Consider the following 7,745-nt stretch of genomic DNA (forward strand, 5'->3'; position numbering starts at 1 on the left):
CAAGCAAGGGTTCAAGCATAAGGATCAAGCAAAGCAAAGGTTCGAGCACATCTTCTTCCTCGCACTCATCTAAGAATGAGGAAATAATGGAGATAACATTTACAACAATCTTCTCCCTCATTACATCATTCAAGATCGAGGAAGTATCAAAGGCGAAGCTTGCAAATCAAAATCAACTTAGCAGTCACAACATGCAATATCCAAGAATCAATCTCAAAAGCAGCTTTCAAGAATAAAAAAAAACCCGCTAAGTCAAAATGAAAATTCTATAAAAGGAAACAAAAAGACTTAGGCAAAATTGGGGCATCCCGATGGGTTAAATTCAAAAGAATTAGCTCATGCAAAAATAAGGGATGAAAACAAAGGCGAAATACAAAGGATAATCTTGAGACTGCTAAACCATCAAAGCTTCACATCAATGCTTGGATCTTTACAACATGTGTCATCAAAGTTTGGATCTCTACTAAGGCTTCTGCTCAACACCGAAACTGAAACGATTCTCTTGCAAACAACGCACACCCATTGGATTAGGCGGATTTTTAGGATCTGGAGAACATCAAGGAGAAAGGGGTGGGATAAATAAAATTTTGAGCCTTATATCCATTGTTTCTTAAAACATGAACCAGGCCAAGTTACAACATTTAAAAGTCCTAATTGAGGCAAGGTTAACTACGAAAGCATATTAAGCAGGAATTTGTTATACTGACTCCTATGTTTGCTAAAACTACTTCTATGCTTCTTCAAGCATTCTTTTCAAAACCATCCAGTCCTAATTCATAACGGACTTCGATTTCAAAACTTGCATACGCATTCCATTGGAGCTACTTCTCAAAAAGTACAACACCATCTACGAGTATACACTTAGCTTCGAGGGAATCTCGAAATGGGTTAATCAAAGGTGATCATTTCTAATAAAGACCCTGGAGTCGGGGGAACCACATCTAGGGGGTTCTCCTGAACAGGGGCAAAAAAAATTTTCAAAGAGCACAGGGACATACAATCGAACATCCTATTAACTAGGGGCAATCTTCCTAAGGTTCAATCGACTTGGGGCACATCTCAAAGCAATCTCAAACAGGGGCATGTCAGACATGGGAAGAATTCAAATTCAGAGGATAGAACACTATGGATAACCTTCCATGACCTGGAGATCAGGGGCACACCCTTCAATCTAAACATCGAAGCATATGACAAGGCTATTCCCTGGGGCATTTCCTTCATAAGCATCTTTCTCCATGAAAATACTGGGGCAATGGATATCAAATCCGCAAGACACACGACAAAAGGAAAAAGGCGTTCTCGCACTTTACAACATCGAACAAATCTTTCTCCTAACTACGATCTTCAAAGTTCAAACAAAACAGGTATTGGGAAATCGCGCTAGCATCACACCCCACCTTACCCAACAACTTTACAACATTAGCAAAATATACACGCTTTGGTTATCAACAACCTATCATTGAAGCATCATGCAAATACATACAAATCATGCATTACATACATTGGTTGATACATTACACCGTAACTCTTTATGTGGTCTGCTTTAAGACAAATCCTACGATCCTTTCTAGAAACCTCTTTAAGCAGTCTTATTTAAGACGATCATAGTCATTTCTAAGTACCTTTTCAGGTAATCTTATTCAAGACATTCCTTTTCTAAGTTCCTTTTCAGGTAGTCTTCTTTAAGACATTACTTTTCTAAGCACCTTTTCAGGTAGCCTTCTTCGAGACATTCTTGTCCTAAGCACCTTTTCAGGTAGTCCCTTTCAAAAAAAAACAATTCGTCATCCCTCTCAAGAACCTCTTCAGGTAGTCTTCTTTAAGACATCTTTCAACCTTTTCAGGTAGTCATCTTTAAAGACATTCTTCATCCCTTGCTAAGAACTTTTTCAAGTAATCTTCTTTAAGACAAATTTCTATCTACGCTAAGAGCCTTTACAGGTGGTCTTCTCTAAGACAAATTGCTACCATGTCGAAAAATCATTTCAGATAGTCTTCTTTAAGACAAACATTCACTTCCATTCCAAAAAGACCTTTTCAGGTAATCTTACAGAAGACATTACTTCGTTCCACTCATTACGTCAACCAAACATACGCATAAGCATAAGCATACATAAACATTACAAAGCCAGCATAAGCATAGTCAGGGTATAAGTGCAAGCATGGAGTAAACAAGCTCAATGGGTTTAAGGAGATAAAATCTCGGGATTGCATCATCATTAGCATACATACATACGCATTAGCATACGCATATCATCTAGTGCATTTACACATCACAAAAGCCCAATTTCTATTGGCAGTCCAAACCATCATTAAACCCAGTTCCCGTCTGGTAATCAGTTCCCGTCTCACTATTACATCAAAATTCAAATCATACTACAAAAGCCTAGTTTCCAACCCTCGTGTTGTGATTGGTGTATTTTCTCCGACCCTCGAGTCGTGAGTCTCCGAACAGGTGAATCTTTTCCATGCAGGTAAGTTCGCTAGAACTATAGCAGGCGATCACTCTTATGCAGGTACGCTTGTCAGAACTATGGCAGGTAATTCCTTTGGTGCAAGTGAATTGTCCGAACTAGGACAAATGATCCTATTGGTACAGGTGAACTTGCTAGAACTATAGCAAGCAATCCTATTGGGGTCCACAAACTGCGAGTAGCTTACCAGCACTATGGTAAGTGAGAGATACAAACCGCGAGTAGCTTGCCAGAACTATGGTAAGTGAGAGATATAAACTGCGAGTAGCTTGCCAGAACTATGGTAAGTGAGAGATACAAACTGCGAGTAGCTTGCCAGAACTATGGTAAGTGAGAGATACAAACCGCGAGTAGCTTGCCAGAACTATGGTAAGTGAGAGATACAAACTGCGAGTAGCTTGCCAGAACTATGGTAAGTGAGAGATATAAACCGCGAGTAGCTTGCCAGAACTATGGTAAGTGAGAGATATAAACTGCGAGTAGCTTGCCAGAACTATGGTAAGTGAGAGATACAAACTGTAAGTAGCTTGCCAGAACTATGGTAAGTGAGAGATACAAACTGCGCGTAGCTTGCCAGAACTATGGTAAGTGAGAGACACAAACTGCGAGTAGCTTACCAGAACTATGGTAAGTGAGAGATACAAACTGCGAGTAGCTTACCAGCACTATGGTAAGTGAGAGATACAAACTGCGACGTAGCTTGCCAGAACTATGGTAAGTGAGAGATACAAACCGCGAGTAGCTTGCCAGAACTATGGTAAGTGAGAGATACAAACTGCGCGTAGCTTGCCAGAACTATGGTAAGTGAGAGATATAAACTGCGAGTAGTTTGCCAGAACTATGGTAAGCGAGAGATACAAACTGCGAGTAGCTTGCCAGAACTATGGTAAGCGAGAGATACAAACTGCGAGTAGCTTGCCAGAACTATGGTAAGTGAGAGATACAAACTGCGAGTAGCTTGCCAGAACTATGGTAAGTGAGAGATACAAACCGCGAGTAGCTTATCAGCACTATGGTAAGTGAGAGATACAAACTGCGAGTAGCTTACCAGCACCATGGTAAGTGAGAAATTCACAAAATACGAGTAGCTTACCAGCACTATGGTAAGTGAGAAATCCACAAACTGCGAGTAGCTTACCAGCACTATGGTAAGTGAGAAATTCACAAACTGCGAGTAGCTTACCAGCACTATGGTAAGTGAGGGGTTCGCAAACTACGGAGGCTTGCTGGCCATAGCAAGCCGATTACACAACCAACAAAGGTCCTCGCTATGTAAGACTCAGGCGTTAGCAGGGCATTTCTCTTCATCCATACTCAAATTCAAGGCAAATTTAGGGGTCTTCCAGTATTTAATAACTCTTCGATCGGAACGACGCGAGGTCTACACACCCTCTTGTCACCCAATCCAAGATAATTAAATAGGGGCAGCTGTCATACCCCAAAATTTGCCTCCCCCACTTCTCTCATAACAAAGGCAAGTACAAATCTCAGGACATGGCTCATTCAAATGATCCAGATAATTCACAGTCAGCAAATTCAAACTGAAAGGTCAATCACAATCAATGCATGATTCAAACCATAATCATTGGGCAAACATCAAGTATGGGGTGCATAACCATCAGTTGATCAAGAATTGATCATGATTCCATTAATAGAAACTCAGAGATGAACAAATATGAAAAAGTTCAAATTAGGGTTTCTTAGGAGAAAGTCAACCCAACTTTGACTGGGCATAACTTTCACATGGAACATCAGAAATTCCCCACTCAAAGCCTATTTTGAAGGAAATTGAATTCTCTACAACTTTGTGTCTCACAAGCCAAGGCTAGAAATGCTTCATTTAAGAGATACAAGGCAAAAGATTACAGGTCATTCTCAAGCATCCTTCAAAAGCAGTTTTTTCCCAAAGAGGATATGATCAAGATAAAAGCTCCAAATGAAAAATATATTCCAGAGTGGCTTGTAGAGGACCTCTTGAGGTTTCCAAAAAGTATTAGAACTCCTTCGTAGCTCAAAAATTGAAGGAGATATGCTTGATCAAAGTTAAGCAATTTAGAGGGACCAAATGTGAAATAAAGGAGGTCCAATTTGATTTTCTTGCAAATGGGCCTATATTTTATGATCCAAACTTGATTCATAAGTGATCCAAACAACATGCCACGAATTTCACTTTTTTTATCTAAATTATACAATTTTATTTCATTTTTTAATGATTTAAAATAGTTTAATTAAGTAGAAAATCAAATATTTGGTTAAATATATGCATAGGGATTGGATTTAATCAGAATTAATGTCCAAAATATTTCTAATTTCGTGGCAATTGGATCAAGAAAGAATTAATACAAATTGGGCTAAATATGGTAGCTTAGAATTCAAGAAATCAAATCAATTTCTCAAACATGGAAAGATTTGATTCAAAGGCTTTTTAATTCTTTTCTTGACCTAATTCTATTCTCCTATAAGTACCAAACACAAGCCATAGGATTAGGGGACGAATTTCTGGAGCAAAGAGGCATAAGCAAGAACAAAAAAAAAAGCTTCAAAAAGGTGAATTCGGTTTTGGAGTTCTAGGAGATTTCAACAAGAACCGAAGGTTGCAAAAGCTTCATTGGAAGGTTTAGAACGTGTCTGGATACTCGCACGACTTCAACACCCCCAGAACTTTCTCCATTTAACTCAGGTATGTCATCCTAAAAATTCGTTCGATCTGAATATTTCATGCACTTACAGTGAAGTTTGAATGCATATTTGAGTTTCCCTTGTTGTTCTGATCGTTGCTGAATCAATTATTTGGAAGTTGGGTGTCTTATTCATGTTTCGCCATTAACGCCGTTTTGAGTTCTAGGGTTTGCAAATTGGGGGTTTCGTTTAGGGGTTAAATTAGATTTAATTAAGGGTATCATCAAACTCGTGTGGTTGGGACGAAGAGAATAAGAGGCTCGCGAAAAATTTATGTTCTTGTTTGAGCTATTCGCTATTTTTATTTGTGGTTTGCTACGAAGTCAAAACCGTAGCTATTCGGTAGCTACTTTTTTCTGAAAATTGCAGGGTGAGTGGGGAAGATGATGGCGTGGCATCATCCTATTAGTCCATTTGAATTTCGCGCGCGCAATTTCACGTATTCCATTTGTTTCCCTTTTGTTGTCTAGCGTGCGTTTGGCTAACGACTTGTGTGCGTAGCTGGGTTGGTTAGTGGAGATAGTTGCAAGGGGGAGACCATGGGTTCGAGTCTCCCCTAAGACATTTGTTTTTTCAGAATTTTCCTGCGTAATCCTGTGTGTCCCCATCCAGACCGTGTACCACACACCCTTAGATCTAACCCCTTGACTCATTAGCCCCTTAGATCTAACGCCCAGAATCTGCTCCTTATACCATGTACCCACAAACCAACCTCATATAATCAAAACCTAATTAACTAATTAAATTTAATTAATATAATTGATTTTTTATTATTAATTCTTTTATATAATTAATTATGTATAATAATTATATTTGGTAAAATAAAATATATTTGATATTATTATTAAAAATTATAATTTGTTATTCGTGCCGATTAAATCGATTAATCGCTATGGTTAACAATATTTTTAATTAAAATGTTATTTAATTAAATAAAAATTGATTTCTATTATTTGGTTAAATGGTTGCAACTATTTTATTAGTTGTGATGATTAACCGTCTTTCCTTCGATTTAACTTGTTATTCTTTTTAATCGAATCAATCGATTACGAGGGGTAATAATGCATATAAAAATTCTATAAAATTAAAAAAAAAAATACCTTAATTCATTATTAGTGATGATCGAATCAATCGATTAAAATTGATAGTGATGCAAATTTCAAATCTTTTAACCATGGTGATCAAACCTATTGATCATTGCGGTTAATTGTGCCAAATCAGGGTTGTACGCCCTAAACCCTAATAATTCTAAACTCCATTCAATTAACAATACAAACAAACTGCGATAGGCTAACCAAAAAGCCTCTAAAAAACACATATCAAATCAAATTCCAACTCTAAATGGCGTACAACCCTCCCCGAACTACGTTGACTCTGATTCTCCATAAGGAGATACGTAGGCACTTGGCAACAAGGCGAGTCCCCTTCCTCAAAATCTCAATTTTCCCCCTATTCACTTCCTTAGCTATAAACCTCAATTTTTGCTATAAACCTTTACCTTAGATTCAAAGCCATAGGAAAGGGTTGAGGGTGCCTAACACCTTCCCTCGACCTGAATATAGTATCTTACCCTGATCTCTATACTGCGTAGGGTTTCCTATTCGCCCTTCAGAATAGGTGGCGACTCTCTAAGTTAAATTTTTAGGCAGGTTGCTACAAAGGGCATACAATCCAGAATCCTATTGACTGGGGGGCATATCTTTCAAGAATTCAAACACCGGGGCAATGCATATCAGGCAAGACATGGTGAAATTCGAGTTCCCTCGAAAGGTCCCTCCTTCAGATTAAGGGGCACGTCTCTCAAAATTTCCAATATTCGGGAAGTCACATTGGCATCATACAAAAAGCATTGTTGCATATTTGATCTTCTCACGCCTGTACCATTCACATCCCGCAGTGTGGGATAAGCATACATGCATAATTCTCATTTATTTTGAGAATCTCGTTACATGACACATGCATCATGACATTGCATACAACTAACGCTGCCTTTTCAGGTCACTTCATAATCAAGAGGATGTTATCATCACATTACCACGCAAACACGATCGTATCAACGATTCAATCTTAACATATACAATTCTAGTACTTCATTCCAAGTCTTTCTTCAAAGGCAATCCAGAAGCAATCAAACAGTTTCTTACCTTTCCAGGTAGTCTTGTCCAAGATAACTATCCTAACCTTCCCAAGCAGTCTTGTTTAAGACATATCCCAAACCTTTCTAGGTAATTCCGTTTAAAACGCTCGCATCCTTTATAGGAATCTTTTTAGATGGTTTTGTTTAAAACATTTCATATCCTCTATAGGAATCTTTTTAGATAGTTTTGTTTAAAACGTTTCATATCCTTTATAGGAATCTTTTTAGATAGTTTTGTTTAAAACATTTCATATCCTTTATAGGAATCTTTTTAGATAGTTTTGTTTAAAACGTTTCATATCCTTTATAGGAATCTTTTTAGATAGTTTTGTTTAAAACGTTTCATATCCTTTATAGGAATCTTTTTAGATAGTTTTTTTTAAAACGTTTCGCATCCTTTATAGGAATCTTTTTAGATGGTTTTGTTTAAAACGTTTCATATCCTCTATAGGAAT

This window comes from Vicia villosa, unplaced genomic scaffold (genome assembly GCF_029867415.1).
Source record: "Vicia villosa cultivar HV-30 ecotype Madison, WI unplaced genomic scaffold, Vvil1.0 ctg.002104F_1_1, whole genome shotgun sequence".
Taxonomy (NCBI): Eukaryota; Viridiplantae; Streptophyta; class Magnoliopsida; order Fabales; family Fabaceae; genus Vicia; species Vicia villosa.